This window comes from Quercus lobata, chromosome 6, assembly GCF_001633185.2.
Source record: "Quercus lobata isolate SW786 chromosome 6, ValleyOak3.0 Primary Assembly, whole genome shotgun sequence".
Classification (NCBI taxonomy): Eukaryota; Viridiplantae; Streptophyta; class Magnoliopsida; order Fagales; family Fagaceae; genus Quercus; species Quercus lobata.
In genome coordinates, this window is record NC_044909.1 from 701,288 (window position 1) to 718,651 (window position 17,364).

At 37.1% G+C, this 17,364-nt stretch overlaps 1 pseudogene; it reads left to right on the plus strand.

Annotated features, from left to right (window-relative positions):
* Positions 1-2,362: 2,362 nt before the first annotated feature.
* Positions 2,363-9,570, plus strand: LOC115994582 (annotated as a pseudogene).
* The last annotated feature ends 7,794 nt before the right edge of the window (positions 9,571-17,364 follow it).

Below are 17,364 nucleotides of genomic sequence, written 5' to 3' on the forward strand. Positions count from 1 at the left end.
GGTCCGGGCTCACCTCTACTCCCTTGTGAGTTACCATATAGCCCAGAAATTTGCTGGATCCGACACCAAATGAGCACTTAGAGGCATTGAGGCGCAGCTTGTGCTCTCTCAAAATGCCAAAAATGACTTTAAGATCTCTCACGTGCTCGAAAACCACTTTACTTTTTACTACCATATCGTCTATGTAGACTTCAATACTCTTACCTAGTTGTGGTTCGAACATTCTGGTCATCATCCTTTGGTAGATAGACCCTGCATTCTTTAAACCAAAAGGCATCACCTTATAGTGGTAGTTTCCGACGGGTGTCATGAACGCTGTTTTCTCTTAATCTTCTAGAGCTAGTGGTATTTGATGATAACCCTAGAAGGCATCCAGGAAGCTCATTCGAGAGTCGCCTACAGTTGCATCTACCAACCGGTCTATCTGAGGCATCGAGAACGGGTCTTTTGGGCACGCCTTGTTCAAGTCTGTGAAGTCTACGCAGACTCTCCACTTCTCGGTTTTCTTTTCTACCACCATTGTATTTGCCAACCACTCGGTGTAAAAGACTTCTTTGATAGCCCCTGACTTTTTCAACTTCATCACTTCATCCCTAACAGCGTCGGCATGCTCTTTCGACGGGCGCCGGGGTGGTTGCTTCTTGGGAATAGAGGATGGGTTAACGTTTAGGTAGTGAAAAATGAGATTCGGATCAACCCCCGGGGCATCGTAGGCATCCCATGCAAATACGTCAACATTTCTTCTCAGAAACCCAATCAATTCCCCTCTCTCTTGGAGAGGTAGTTTTGAGCCAACTTGGAAGAATCTCTCTGGGTTGTTGTTAACAGTAACCCTTTCTAGACTTTCACATTTTATCTCCTCGACTGGTTTACCAACGGGTACTGCCGAGGTGGCTGATTGCTATAAGTCCCTCTCACAAGTGCCGAGGGTTCTGCACTGGATAGGCGTGAGATGGCAGCCACCATGCATTGCCTAGCCATGGCTTGATTTCTCCCAATCTCCTCCACTTGGCCTCCTGACGGGTATTTTACCTTCTGGTGAAGCGTAGAAGAAACGGCTCCCAGGGCGTAGAGCCAAGGTCTAGCTACTATGGCCGTGTACGGTGAGTAGGCGTCGACCATGATAAAATCCACCTCCACCACCTCTGATCCGGTCTGTAGAGGCGTCTGATCTGCCCTTTTGGTGTGACAGTCTTCCCTTCGAAACTTACAAGAAGGGAATCATACGCCATTAGGTTCTCGGGCTTTAGGTTCAGCCCTTTATACAGATCAGGGTACATCACTTCCACAGCACTGCCCGAGTCTACCAGTACTCTCTTCACGTCAAACCCTCCAATCCTAAGCGTAACTACCAAAGCGTCATCGTGATGGTTCCAATCTTATTCTCATCTAAGAATCCCAGCACAGGTGAATTCCTTTTCTTAGACCTTTTGGACTCCCTCTCACCGTCCTCAGTGGAGAGCCGAGCCACAGATATTACCCTAAAGGGAATAGAGCCGGTCTTCCCCAGAGCGGCGAGGATGACATGTATCGTACCCATGGGAGGTCTCAAAGATACGTCTTTCCGGGGTTCTTGGACTGCCTGACCCAGATGACCGCTAGAGGGGTGTAAGAGGTGCCACAATTTTCCCTCTCGAACCAACTGATCCAGGTGATTCCATAGATTCCTACAGTCCTCGGTGGTATGTCCGTGGTCTTGGTGGTATTGACAATGCAAACTCTGGTTGCGCTTTGAGGAGTCTCCGGCCATTTTATTCGGCCATTTGAAGAAGGGATCATTCTTGACTTTCTCCAAAACCTGTTATACCGGCTTTCTGAATATGGCATTAACTGCCTACACGTTGGTTAGTCCAGCTTGTTTCGCAAAATCTCTTCCTAGCTGGTTGTTGTTGTTGTATCGTTCCGACCTGTAATCATTCCCCTTGTGAGGGATGATCTTCTCCTTTCCTTTCCCTTGTAGCTGGTCCTCTTCCACCCTTTTGTATTTGTCAATCTTGTCCATCAGTTGACAAACGCTGGTAACGGGTTTACCAGTTAGGGACTTCCTTAAACCATGCTCAGTGGGGAGACCACTTTTAAACGTGCTGATGGCGACGTCGTCGTGGTTATCATCTATCTCGTTGTACATCTCCCAATACCTATCCGAATATGCCTTTAAGGTTTCCCCTTCGTGCATGGATAATGATAATAATGAACTCAGAGGCCGAGGAACCTTGCTGTTCGTAATAAAACGAAAGCAAAAAGCTTAGGTGAGCTGCTTATAGGAATCTACGGAATTCGTCTTCAAGCTGTTGAACCATCTCATCGCTACGAGTCCCAAGCTTGACGGAAAAACTTTGCACATCAAAGCCTCATTTCGAGAATGGATAGCCATTCTTTGGTTAAATTGGCTCACAGGCTCCACAGGGTCTGTTCAGCCGTTATAAATGGTAAACGTAGGTTGATGGAAATGCCGTGGTAGTCTAGCCCCTTCTATCCTTTGCGTGAAGGGTGACCTAGAGATCTAATCCAGAGCTTTGTTTATGGCATCATTACCCAGACCCTTACTAGACGGGCTCTTATGTCTCCGTTCATGACGCTGCTCTTTTTCATAGGAAAAAGTTTCACTTGGGGGAGTTCTTAATCTCTGCCTGTAACTGACATCCTCTTCTTCATTAGAGGATATGTTGGAGCTGGAAGGGGACCGCCTTTGCTGTGCACGGCGCAGCCTTTTTTTCAGGTCGTCTATCTCTCGCTGCATGGCCTGATGGTTGTTTCGCCTTTGGGATATGCGACTACCTACTTAGGAGTGGCTTTGGCTCGTCTAAGTAGTATGTACGCTTCCCTCTCGGTTCCTTCCATTGCCCAGATTTAGCTCAGGGTTAGGATGATTATTTTGCCGTTAAGGCCCAATGGGTTCTGTCCGCTGAGGATCAGCTTGGCGTGGATTTTCTTGGTGTGGACCTGATCTTGCCATGCTTAACCGTCGTACTCACTAACACTCGAGTTCTTCCCACAGAAGGCGCCAATTGTAGGGGCTAGATTTGGGGCTCAACTCCGGATTTTCTAGAATCTTGGCCCAAAGAGCCCAATACAATGAATTTATGTAGAGTATGGGTCGAAAAACTAGGTTAAAATGAGTTAAACTATGACTTGCATGGGATTTAAGGGTAAATGAACACGAAATAGGATCTGTCACGGTCAAAAGACCATTTGTCCGAGGAGACTAGAATTTTTAGGATCACAAATCACCATATTAGGGTTCTTTTTTATACTCTTGATCTCTTCCTCTCTTTTCCTTTCTTTTTTCTCTTGTAGCTGGTCCTCTTCCACCCTTTTGTATTTGTCAATCCTGTCCATCAGTTGACTAACGTTGGTAATTGGTTTACCAGTTAGGGAAGAGAAAAAAGAAAGGAAAAGAGAGGAAGAGATCGAGAGCATAAAAAAGAACCCTAATATGGTGATTTGTGATCCTAAAAATTCCAGTCTCCTCGAGCAAATGGTCTTTTGACCGTGACAGATCCTATTTCGTGTTCATTTACCCTTAAATCCCATGCAAGCCGTAGTTCAACTCATTTTAACCTAGTTCTTCGATCCATATTCAACATAAATTCATTGTATTGGGTTCTTTGGGCCAAGATTCTAGAAAATTTGGAATTGGGCCCCAAATCTAGCCCCTACAACTTTTTATTTATTTATTAATTGTGTTAAAACATCAATCTGTTTTTAATACTAAGAACCTATTTGGCATTAGTTTCAACTTTTAACTTTTAATTTTTAATATTTATGTATAACTTTTTAAAATCTCAATTTTTTTCTTTTTTTAATTATTTTTTTAAAATATAAATATATTTTTATACGCTTTTAACAAAAATTTTCTAACTAAGTAAACTTTTTGAAATAGACACTGAACGTATGGTGTTTCCAAATCCAAGCAGCGTGGAACATGCGACAAAAGTAGGAACCTAAGATGCAACGGGAGCTTCCTTGATTCCCGCTGCGTTGACCTGTTGTAAAAAATTCAGTTTGCTTTCTAGGCTGTTGACAGCAAAAAACCAAAGTACCATACTAGTGTATTGCAACAGCTGGCAGTAGCAGACGCATTTTTAGGCAGTTATAGGAGCATTTGCAGCAGTGGAGCTAAAAAGCTATAATGCTATTTTAGCTCCACCAATATACCAAAAAAGGCTTGCAGCAGTGGAGGCAAACCTATAAATTTTAGCTGATTTGCTACAGTGAACATCTATCTATAGATGTGCACTGTAGCATACATCTAAAAAAAAAAAAAAACAATTTTTTATTCATCCCCCGGATTAAAATAATGCTGCTTTGTATATTTTTTTCATTTCCTTCTCTCTCTCTCTCTCTCTCTCTCTCTCTCTCTCTCCAGCTTCTCCTTTCTTCTTTCTTCCTCAATTTTTTTTTCTCTCTAGCTTGTCGGCCAGCTCCCTCATCTCCGTCATCCCTCAACTCGCCGGCCAGCTCCCTCATCGCCGATCTGTTCCGCCGACCCAGCTCGTCGACCCACCCCAAGCCCCATCGCCGATCTCCCCAAGCCCCATCGCCCAGCTCGCCCAGTCCGTCCCCAAGCCCCAAGCCACCGCTGGGTTTCATCGTCGATCGTCGTTCCAAGCTCTGGGTTTCATTGTCGAAGCCGCCGCTGCCTTCCTCATCATGGGTTTCGTGGGTTTTTCCGTCAATCAAGCTTTGGTTTTTTTTTCTTTTTTCTTTTTCTGTTGTGGACTGCTGGTGGTGGTGGTGGTAGCTGTGGCTAAGGAAAAAGATTGGAGATTTGGGGTTTTTTTTTTTTTTTTTTTTTTTTTTTCCTGCTATGGACTGCTGGTAGTGGTGGTGGTTGTGGCTGTGGTTGATGGTAGAGGTGGTTGTAGTTATGGTTGGTGCTGTGAGTTTTTTTTGGTATTGGTATATATTATTTTATTGTAGTGAATATAATATTTTATTGTGATGTTTATATTATTTTATTATGTTGAAAGCTAAAATAGATCCACTGTTGTAGTATATGTATAGATAAAATAGATAAAATAACTTTTATAGATGCTAAATAGCTAAAATTATAAATCCACTGCTGTGGATGCTCAAAGTTATACGTACCGACTACCGACATCCATCCAATGTGATATGTGAGAGTGTGAGTGTGAGATGAAAGCAGTTAGTACGGACACACAACATATTAATATGAATATGATATTCTTCTGGAAATCTCTCGAATACGGAAAGCGTTAACTTACGTACTAAGCCTCATGCACCTACCTATAAATACTATCCTTCCAAACTAAGATGTCCCATTCTAACTCGATCAATTTTTATCTATTTCGACATTATCTCCATTCCCCTTTGCTCCATTAATTTGTTTCTATTTATTTTTGATAGGATTAGGATAACTCATAAAAGAAAACTCCTTGCTTTCTTAATCTTAAAGATCATCATTTTTCTTTTTTACTTCTTTACTCCTATATTTTGTGCTTTGCTAATCATTTATGTTGACCATGATCAGGGACGGAGCTACAGTTGGACGTGGGGGCAATGGTCCCCCCAAATTTTTTTAAAAAAAATATATATATTAATTTTAGCACTTTAATTCAATAAAATTACACTTAATCCCTCTTAACAATATTATTGACACTCTAAAAGGCCTTAAAAAAAAATTTATGGATTTCATTTTGAAGAAAATTTAGCAAGCCCAAAAAAATTTATCACAACAACAAAAATCACAAATAACAAAGCGAAAGAAAATTTAACCCAATCAACTAAATTTTACCAAAAACAAATAGTCCGGCCTTTCAAAAATATAAAACAAAACTAATCTGTCATTCCATCAAAAGCCAAAGACCAAAAAAAAAAAAAAAAAAAAAAGAAACCCACAAACAAAGAAACAAAACCCTAAGCCTAACCTAGAGACATAAAGGTTGAATGGCTGAACTGAAGCAGTGAGGGGAGAGGTAGTCGCAGCAGCACGGCAGCAGAAGAGCCACGGGACTCACCCCTAGCCCCGACTCACCAGATTTGGTATTTCTCTCTGTCTCTCTCTCATATGAGCAAGAGCAACGAGTAAAAAAAAATAAAAGCCTCTTTGTTACAGTCTGAAACAGGAGACAGAGAGAGCTATTTCTCTTTTTAAGAAACTTAAATAATGACTTTAAAATAATAGAAGAAGTGACTAGTAATGGGTTGATCATTGATATCCACCCATGTGCATTGTGAGTTGAATTTTGTCTTTTTGTGCTTATATAAATTGATAATTTTTTAATCGTGCTTTTCTAATAGTGTGTGTGTCTTTTTTAAAAGTAAAAGTTAGTTTGTTTGAAATGAATTGGCACTTGAGATATAATAAAGTCAATGAATTGTAATGTTGTACTGTGTACATAGTGCGACAATTTTTTTTATTTTTTCTGTTTGTGCCTTTATTTCTTTGTTCATTTGTTTATTTTGTTTGCCTATTTGTGATTTTGATTTGTCCTTTTATATATATGTGTATATATATATATATATATATACACTAAATGGAAAACTTATTTAGAGTTTCATAATGATTTTTTTTTTTTTTTGGTCGTACTTTGCCCCCCTAATCCCAAGTTCTGACTCCATCCTGACTATGATTATCCTACAAAACTTGGAAAGCGTTAGAGCACCACACTCCCTCCCAACTTAGCGTACCCAACAAGAGATGGCACTCCGCCTTTGTTTACATATATTGCTCTAGAGCCCTACTATCTGTTTTCAAAGATAATTCTCTACCCGATAAGAAAGACGCATCTTTCGTGGATGTGGATCTCAAACCGGACATCAAGTCCAACGTTGATCAAGCAACACTCACTAAACTTGTGGAAGAGAAAAAAATTGAAAGCCTCCAAAACATTGGAGGGGTTTCTAAAGTAGCATCCACTCTTGAAACCAATGTTGAATATGGGATTCAAGGTGATGTTGAAGACATTGCTCGCCGACATGAGGCTTTCGGCCCAAACAAGTATAAAACACCACCTACAAAGAGCTTCTTTCATTTTGTAGTGGAAGAATTCAAGGATCATAGCATTCTCATCAACTTAGGCAGTGCTGCATCTTCTCTTGCATTCGGCATCAAAGAGAATGGAATAAAACAAGGATGGTATGACGGTGGTAGCATATTTGTTGCTCTATTTCTTGTCATTGTTGTTTCTGCCATATTTCATTTTAGGCAAAACAGACAATTTGACAAGTTAACTGAGGTCAGCAACAAAATCCAAATTGACGCTGTGAGAGCTGGGCGGCGTCAACAAATTTCAATATTTGAAATTGTCGTTGGAGATGTCATTTTCTTAAAGATTGGAGATCAAGTTCCAGCAGATGGGCTATTCTTAGATGGACACTCATTACAAGTGGATGAATCGAGCATGACAGGGGAAAGTGATCGTGTAAAAGTAAATTGCAGCCATCCATTTTTGCTTTCTGGAACAAAGGTGATTGATGGCAATGCTCGAATGCTTGTCACTTCAGTTGGAATGAACACTAAATGGGGCGAGATGATGAGTTCAATCAGCAAACGTAATACCAATCACCAGACACCTTTACAAACTCGGCTTAAAGAGCTAACTTCGTCAATAGGAAAGCTTGGTTTGGTGGTTGCTTTCCACGTTCTCATAATCTTGTTCTATCGATACTTCACGGGGAATATAAAAGATGAGAATGGAAATAAAGAGTTCAATGGCAGCACCACCAAGGTTTATGACATACTAAATGCTGTGGTAGGTATTTTAGCGGCTGCTATTACTATAGTTGAGGTTGTAACTCCAAAAGGGTTTCCTATGGCTGTCAAGCTTACACAGATTTATTCCACGAAAAAAATGATGGCTGACCAGGCAATGGTGCGGAAGTTGTCTGCGTGTGAGACCATAGGCTCTATCACCACCATTTGTACAGACAAAACAGGCACTCTCACACGGAATAAAATGAAGGTGACCAAGTTCTGGCTAGGCAAAGCACCAACTACTTACACATCAATCGCTCCATATATTCTTGAATTGCTACAAGAAGGAGTTGCTCTAAACACAACCGATAGTGTTTACTGGCCTACTTCAGGATCTGAAATTGAGTTCTCAGGTAGTCCCACTGAACAAGCAATTCTTTCATGGGCTGTTCTGGAGCTAAACATGAAAATGGAACAATTGAAGCAAAGCTGTAAGATTCTTTACGTTGAAGCATTCAATTCTCAGAAGAAACGAAGCGGAGTCATAACAAGGAGAAAGATAGACAATACAATCCACGTACACTGGAAAGGAGATGCAGAAATGATATTGAAAATGTGTTCAAGTTACTATGATGCTTCTGGAATTATGAAAGATCTAGATGATAGTGAAAAGTTGAAATTCGAACAAAGAATTCAAGGTATGGCAGCCAGCAGCCTCCGGTGCATTGCTTTTGCACATAAGAAAATTTCAGAAGAAGATCAAGAACATGATATGGAGCAAAAGAAGATAGAAGAAGATAGTCTGACCCTATTAGGACTGGTGGGTATTAAGGACCCATGTCGTCTAGGTGTAAAGAAGGCTGTGGAGGATTGCCAAAATGCAGGTGTGAACATCAAAATGATCACTGGAGACAATGTTTTCACAGCCAAAGCTATTGCCACTGAATGTGGAATATTGAGGTTTGATCAAGACATGAGTGGAGCAGTGGTAGAAGGCATTGAATTCAGAAAATACACACCAGAGGAAAGAATGGAGAAAGTTGATAAAATTTGTGTGTTGGCAAGATCCTCAACTTTCGACAAACTACTGATGGTAAAATGTTTGAAACAAAAGGGTCATGTGGTTGCAGTCACTGGGCATTGCACAAATGATTCACCAGCACTGAAAGAAGCTGATGTAGGACTCTATGGGAATTCAAGGCACCGAGGTGACAAAGGAGAATTCAAATATTGTCATTTTGGATGACGACTTTGCTTCAGTGGCCAAAATATTAAGGTGGGGAAGATGTGTTTACAAAAACATTCAAAAGTTCATTCAATTTTAACTCACCGTGAATGTTGCTGCTATTATTGTCAACTTGGTTGCGGTCATTTATGTTAGTAAAGACCCGTTAACAGGAGTCCAGTTATTATGGGTGAACCTAATTACGCATACCCTGGGTGCTTTAGCTCTAGCAACAGAGCAACCCACCAAGGAACTAATGAAGAAGCCACCAGTAGATCAAGCTAAGCCACTTATTACCAACAATATGTGGAGAAACCTTTTAGCCCAAGCTTTATATCAGATTGTAGTCCTTCAGATCTTACAATTCAAAGGTGAATCAATTTTTAGTGTGACTGAGGAGGTAAATGACACCTTGATCTTCACTACTTTTGTCCTTTGTCAGGTCTTCAATGAATTCAATGCAAGAAAGCTCAAGAAGAAGAATGTTTTTGAAGGGATACTTAGGAATAAGTTGTTTATTGAAATCATTGGCATAACCATAGTCCTTCAGGTGGTCATGGTAGAACTTTTGAAAAAGTTTACAGGTTCAGAGAGGTTAAACTGGGGGCAATGGGGAACATGCGTTGGATTTGCAATAATTTCTTGGCCAATCGGTTTGATCGTCAAGTGGATACCTATTAGCTAGCTATAATGAAAGAGACATATTATTGCTACGTTCACAACATTTTCATAATAAATTATAGATAGTTAATTATTTTTAGTTATAATTTAAATTCATCATTAAAATTACTTTTTTGGCCTACTTTTTTTTTTTTTTTTGAGAAGTACTTTTTGGCCTACTAATAACAATCCGTCGCTTAAAATTTATTGTGAAAATATTGTAAAAATGTTATGAACGTAACATTTATCAAAATAAAAAGGAGACAAGGACTCTACCAATTTTGTATAGCTTTCTTTTAGAGAAAAAAAAAAAAAAAAAAAAATCATGTCCCTAGATATTTCATTTGTTAGTATATGATGTATTTTTTAAGAAAATTTTTTTATTGATTTGTTTTTTTCAAATCTAGGTACAGTTTCAGTCATGTTTTTTTGGGACTGCTCTAACGTAAGTTAAATTTAAAATCATACGGAACTAGTTATTATCTTCTTTATTTGCACAAAGCTAGTGTTAGTGGCCACACATCAACACTACAAGAGCTATATATTGGGAAAGTCTTCCAACAAGTGAAGCTATATGTGCTATCCATGCATCTAAACACAATCTGGGTTACCATTAGTTGGTTGAAGCAAGATACGGTTTCACTTCATTTCATACGATGAAGTCAAGGGGAAAATTAATGGCTTGTTTGAAAATTTAAAAAAGGAGGGGGAGTAGAGTAAAGGGAGGGAGAGTAATTCAATTATCTTTTTTGAAAGTTTTTTAAGGAAGGAGGGGGAGGAGTTTGGAGGGGTTTCAACTACCTCTAACCCCTCATTTTTAATTCTCCCAAATTGGAGAGATTTGGAGGGAGAGTAAAGTAGATAAATTATTGACTAGATAAATTTTTCAATTTTCCATTTCTAAATTAATAATAGACCAATGTTGCAAGCCCATTTTCAAATAGGGGTAAATTTATCTATTTTAATCATTTCCTCTCATTTTCGTCCTAATTTTTAAAACATCTAAACAAGGGGAATGGCTAATTACTCTCTTCTCCCTTACTAATTTTAAAAACATCCAAACAAGGTGGAAGGGAACCATTCCCCTCTACTCTCCTCCCTCTCTAAACTTCCAAACAGGTTATAAAGCAAACAAATACCAATCTAATTAATTAATGAAAAATTGTTTGAATCTGGTGTCGTACATTGGTGGTGTGAAATTGCTAAAATACTATTTTTAACACCACAACATACAAAAATTGTGCAACATTAGTAATGGTATGGTTAAAAAATTTAACTCATCAACTACACTGCACAGTCATCTATAGTTATGCATTGTAACTCAAATAGTAAAGCAACATAATATATTTTATGTTGTTGTGATGGTAGCGATAGTTATTGTTTATTTATAATAAATATATTATTTATATTATTTTAATGTATTAAATGCTAAAATAAAATAACTGATATTAAATAATGATAAACGATTTGTAAAATAGGTAAAATCATTTTTTTAGCAATTGAAGCACAGTAAAGTGTCACCTATAGCTCATGTGCGATAATGCCCGCACTTTTTTATTCTACTATCAGTTAAAAAAATATTTCTCTCTTACGTTCTACTTTTTCTCTTTTTTCTCTCTGTTTCAGGTATTGCCGTATTGGTATGTCTCTTGAGCTCCTCTCTCTCTCATTTCATTTTTCTTCTTTTCTTCATTTCTGTTATTTTCTTTTCTTTTCTTTTCTTTTCTTTTTTCTTTTTTCTGTTTTGAGCGCCGGTTCTTCCTTTTTTTTTTCTCTCGCTCTCTTCTCTATTTCTTCATCTGTGTGGGTTTGGTGGTAGTGGTTAATTTTGGGTGTGGTTTTGTGGATTTTGACTATGGTAGCGGTGCTGATTGATTTTGGTTGTGGCTGAGTTTTGTGAGTTTGGTTGTGGGTTTGGTGGTGATGATTGATTTTGCCATTTTGGGTGTGGGCTTCTTGGATTTTGGCAGGGGTGGTGGTTAATTTTGGCTTTGGCTGTAGGTTTGGGTTTGGCAGTAGCGGTGGGTTGTGGCTGTGATGGTGGGTTGTTGTGGTTAGTTGTGAGCTTTTTATGTTATTTTAATTAAAATGGTAAAAAATAGAAGCATTGACATTGAGTGCGATATAAAGTAGCATGTTAAACGAGATAGAATGAGTATTTGAGACGCTATCCATCACGGCCTCAGACGCGCAGTTTCCTCGTTGAATGTCGGGGCAGCCTCACTGAGCAAGGAAGCCCACCAAATTAAAGCAGTATGAAACGCTCTAGTAAAAACAATTTGTGACAGATCGAAAGATAGATACATTAATAAGATGTACTGACCTGAGCTGAGAATGAGATATGACCATTTTTGGATGATCATTATCGTGAACAAACGGAGGAGCTACCAACATCACCAAGGTTGCTTCGAAGAAGGAGTTCAGTTAATGTCGGCGGAGCTTGCCAATGACACGCTTTTGGCTTTGGTCAGGGTGTCTCACTTGGCGGTCGCGGATGTTGAAGATGCCGAGAGAGGGGAAAGGAAGTACTAAGTAGGACTGTAGGTTCCTCGTTGAATGTCGGTCCAATGAGCTTACACATAATTTAACATAATTTTTTTAATTAAACACAGTAACAACAACAGTAAAAAAAAAAATTTTGATACCATTCCAAGAGTTTACAAAAATGCTGGGTTAACCATACAGCAGTGAATTGGCATTCTAGTTGCCAAAATAGCTAGGCTGCAAACATCACTAATCCATTCTGAGTTAAGTGAGACCAATCTGCCAAACATCACTAAGGGCATATGAGTAAATTCATACAAACTTACTTTTTCTATCCTTCCACTTTTCCACTCTCAACCAAACAAAGTGGAGAAAAAATTAAAATATTCGCTATCCTCCTACTTTTCCATCCTCCCAAAATTTTCTATCGTCTCACTTTTTCACATTTCCAACCAAAGGAACCCTATGAAACAAAATTTGATTAAAACTCAGACTCTTAACCTCAATAGTTGCCCCGACCATTGCTTCCTGGATGGCATTGGGGGTTGTTTCTGATATGCAGCTTGATATTCCTTTCAATATAGTGTTTCCTGTCATGTCTTTGGCTTCATAGGCAAAGACAACAATGATAATACTTAGGAGATGTACACCCAATTTTCACCCCTAATTTCACTACTTCTTGATTTGTGCAATTATGAGTGCTCAAGAAAGAATGGTAAGACCATAGAGCTAGGCAAGATGTTTTGAAATTAATTATTTTCCTACATTTATTATATAAAAAAAAAAGTAGAATGTGTAAATTTTTTGAGATATAAAATGTGTTGGGTTTATTTAACTTAGGGGGTTAAATAAACCAATTACCCAAGTTGATTAATTAAATTCAATTTATGCAATGCTCCAATTATAAATTATTGGGAACAACTGGATCACCAAACCTAAATTTTATGTAGCTAAAAAGTAAATTATGAGGCACAATGATATGATCACGATGGGAAAAACATTGGTAGGAAAAACTCTAACGAGTGATATATAGGTTGCCATTCCTTGAAAAATCTACTAATAAAAATTGAGGTTACAAGAACAAGGAATATATTTGATCCCAAAATATCTACCTATAGTAGAACCTATTGACCTATACAAGCGCAGCTCTAATCTAGTTGGACTACTTTTCTTATCTACCTTCTTCAATGTGCACAAATCTTCAATCTATGATTGACTTCACCACAACAACAACTTAATTACATTAACCTTGGTGCAAAGTTCTTCATAGTAACACGCTCCAACGGAGAACTGGAAGTAGCTTAGTACCAAACCCAAGAGGCACAAGGTCACAATAACTGCTCTTAATATGCGTGTATTCTCTCTATATAATGTTCTCTATAAAAAGAGTATATTTTAATTTATACCTTTAAGTACCCTGTGCATGAATCCCTAGATTTGCCAATTCATCATGGGCTGAAACTTAAAAATTCAATTCAAAATCCCACAGCTCGATTGGTCGAGTAGGTATTGAGAATTACTAACTCTCAATGTAGAAGTCAAGTAAGGATGGCAATAACAACCCAACCCGCAGGTACCCAACCCGACCAAACCCGATAAACAGTAGGGTCGAATCTTGGTTTTTAAAATAAAATCCGAAGCAAGTCCAGGTCGAGTTTGGGTTTTGTTAAAACCTGCCCCAAACCCAGACCCGATCCGTTTAGCTAAAGGTAAAATTACCCAAAAAAAAAATTTAAAAAAAAAAAAAAAAAAAAACCTGCCTATATATATATATATCATAACCCTAGGCCTAAGATATCTCATTCTTTCATTCTTTCATTTCTCTCTCAACTTAACCACCTCTCTCACCTCACCCTCACTCACTCTCACTCACATCTACCCCTCACAGTCTCACCTAGTCACCCTCACCCTCACTCACTCACCGACCCACCCTCACCATCACCCTCACTCTCATCATGTGGTGGTTGTTGTTTGTCATTGAGAAGCGATCTCGTGGTGGTTGTTGTTTGTCACGAAGGAGCACGAGATTGTTAGATCGGAGCATGGGATTGTTAGATTAGAGAGAGATGTGGTCGTGTTGTTAGATTGGAGCACGAGATTGTTAGATCAAAGAGAGATGCAATGATTGGAGGAGCTCTTGGTCATGTTGAGGTCAGGAGAAGCCTAAAGGTGGGATTGATGGCTGAAACCATCGTTGATGGAGCTTTGGTGGTCTGGGTTCTTTTTTCTTTTCTTTTCTTTTTTTGGGTTCATTTCCGCTCTTAGTATTTTTTTGTTTTGGGTATTTATCTGAGGATTCAATATGTATAGAATGTAATGCATGTGTATATTTTGTGTTGTTTTAGTTGACTATAACGCCTATTTGAATCGGAGTTGATGTTTGTGTTAATGTAAAATTCAGTCCATAAATGGATTTTCGTTTCTTCTATTTTTTGTGATTATTTATTATTTATTTTCTATCTAAGAATCTCATTTCAGCAATACTGATAACACAATGTTGATTCATTATTTAATATTATTTACAATTTATTTTGTTGTTAAATGTGAGCTTGTGTTTATGTTTATGTTGGTGATTTCTATGATTGTGATAGGATTTGTGTTGCTGTTTCTGCTTGGGTTTTTTTTTTTTTTTTTTAAAGAATGGGTCGGACTGGGCCATGGACTAGGCCCATAAGTGGCTAGATGGGGCCCGACAAGGCGGGATTGGGGTTAAAAAAACCATATATTAAATGGGCCAAGTTCAGGTAATAGGTTAGGGCCTGCAAGTCAGGTCGGGGCATCAAAAAACCCGCTTCAAACCTGACTTGTTGCCATTCCTAGAGTCAAGACCATTAATCTTCACTATTTTGAGTAGATTACATTTGACTCTAAGTAAATGGAGAATGATCTTTTTACAACATTGAAATTTTTCTACAAAATGCAATGAACACTTCTCTTCTTTCTTTCATTTCTTGGTATTTGGTGAAAGAATAATGATGTGCATTGATAATAGCTTAATTTTGCATATTTATATCATTATTAGAAAGCATTATAATACTTATTTTGAGTTAATTCATGCATTTTATATTTGGTTTTGGAATAATGTTGAATAATCAGTTTTATGCTTAATTGAATCTTATTGCATGAATTTGTCTCTTGTAGGAAAATGAAATTAAATAAGTTAATTTGTGCAAAGAAGAAAGCTAGTGGACTTTACTTTTACAAGGGCCATGATGAAGTTAAAGAAGGCCAACCCAATTAAATTTTAGTCCAATTGGAATAAGGAATCAAATGAAATTTGCACCAAATCCAAGTCCAATTTGGATTAGGATTCCAACCTGCACATTAATTAGTATTTTTACCAAAAGTCCAAATTCTGACATTTAATTGGCCAAAATTTTCGGTTAAGTGAAATCTAAAAATTTGGGATTTCTCCAAACGGAAATTCAACTTATAATAAGATTCTTTGACCTATTTAAAGGCTCTTTAGTGCAAAATTTAGGGAGGCTAGTGCTAGGGCCGAGATGGAAAACAGAAAATTGGAGTAAGAGACATTACCGCATGTGGCTTCTCTATAACTTTTCTCCATGATAGCATTGTGACTATTTCTTTCTCTATTTTATTTGTCTAGTTTAATTGTTAGTATTTTATTCTTGTGTTTTATTTCAATTACCAAGAGTAGCTAAATTTATAATTGGGGTTAAGGATGAAACCTTATTAAGGATTATCAGTAATATTTATGTGATTTGATTTTTCCCACAATAGTTGTTCTTTAACGATTTAAATTGTTATTGCTTCATATTAATTGACTAAGATGAGTATCTAGATATCAGTTTAATCATGTTTTTCTCATGATTTAGGATTTGTCTTAATTAATTGAATGCTTGGTTTATTACTTCTTGATTTTAAAATTGGATATCTCTTGTGATTTGTTTGGCTATGGATACAATTGATGATTTGGTTTTATACCTAGGAAGCGAAGAAAAGTATGCTTTAGGTATTTAAATAGAAGTTTTAATGATAATATTCTCCATGGTAGCAAGATTGATTTTTAGATTATCATGTAATGGTTGGGAAAAATTAATGATCATAAATATATGCTGATATGAATTCAAAGGCGGATTCTAAAGCCTTAATTCGTTTCTCTTGATTGTTTAGATCTTTTTACTACTTTATATCTTTTGCTTAGTTTAATTATTTGCTTAGTTTATTTAATTTCAAAGCAACCTATTTTTATTAAACTAGATTAGGATTAATTTGGTTAAGATTTGATTAATTTTCCTACGTTCATACAAGTTCCTGTGGGTTCGACCTCATTCTTGTCAAACTATACTTCAGTACGGTTTGTACACTTGTGAGTACTTTAAAATTTCACAACAAATAATGCATTAAACAAAATAAAAAAGAGAGTACATGACATCAGGTACAAAATATTAGAAGCATATATATCATTATCTTACAATTGGCTTATAATTAAGATTTTATGAGTCTAAATTAATTGTAATTAAGATTTTACTTCCAGTCTTGTTTAAAGCAACTCCTTGTAGCAGTCAAAGAATAGATGGAGGAATTGATCAATGGCGGAGCCAGGAATCTATAGTTGGGGGGGCCGAGTAATAATTAAGAGGATTACATTTTTTTTCTTAATATATATATCGATACTATGTATAATTATCTAAAATGTATAGTAGTATCAAACACAATTCAATATACAATATGTGTTTTTTTTTGTGATACATAGACATAATACAATTAAGTGGATTAATTTATAACTCATTATAGTTTTTAATTTGCCTATCGACCTAGGTTTTCAAGTTAAATTACAACACATTAATTATAATGATTAAGATAAAAGAATATTATTAATAGGTTAAAAGATGGCTAAAAATTAGACAACAATAATTGAAAAATGCATAAAAATAAATTGAATCAAAATATCTAGGAATATATTTTGTCAAATTAATAAAAAGTTATTATATTTATATGTTATATAATATATTTATCAATTAAAAAAATAAAGAATAGATGAAGACAAGCCATAGTGGTTCTAGTACGATAATTATTTTATAACTTTTTGTCACAACTTTATCATGATAAGTTGTGAGTGGTTGTATATTATTTATATATGACTCACTATTTTTCTCTACTAATCACAATTTTTTTCCATACCATACCTGGGAGTAAACTAAACTACTAAAGTGATATATCAAGTTTGCTTCTGACGTGTATGTTTTTTCTTGGAGTTTGTAAATTGTATAACGCTAATCTAAGTATCAATTACTTGAAGTAAAAAAGAGAAGGAAAAGGCAAATGGGACAGAGAGACGAAGGAGAAAACTGAGAGAACGTAAACTGCA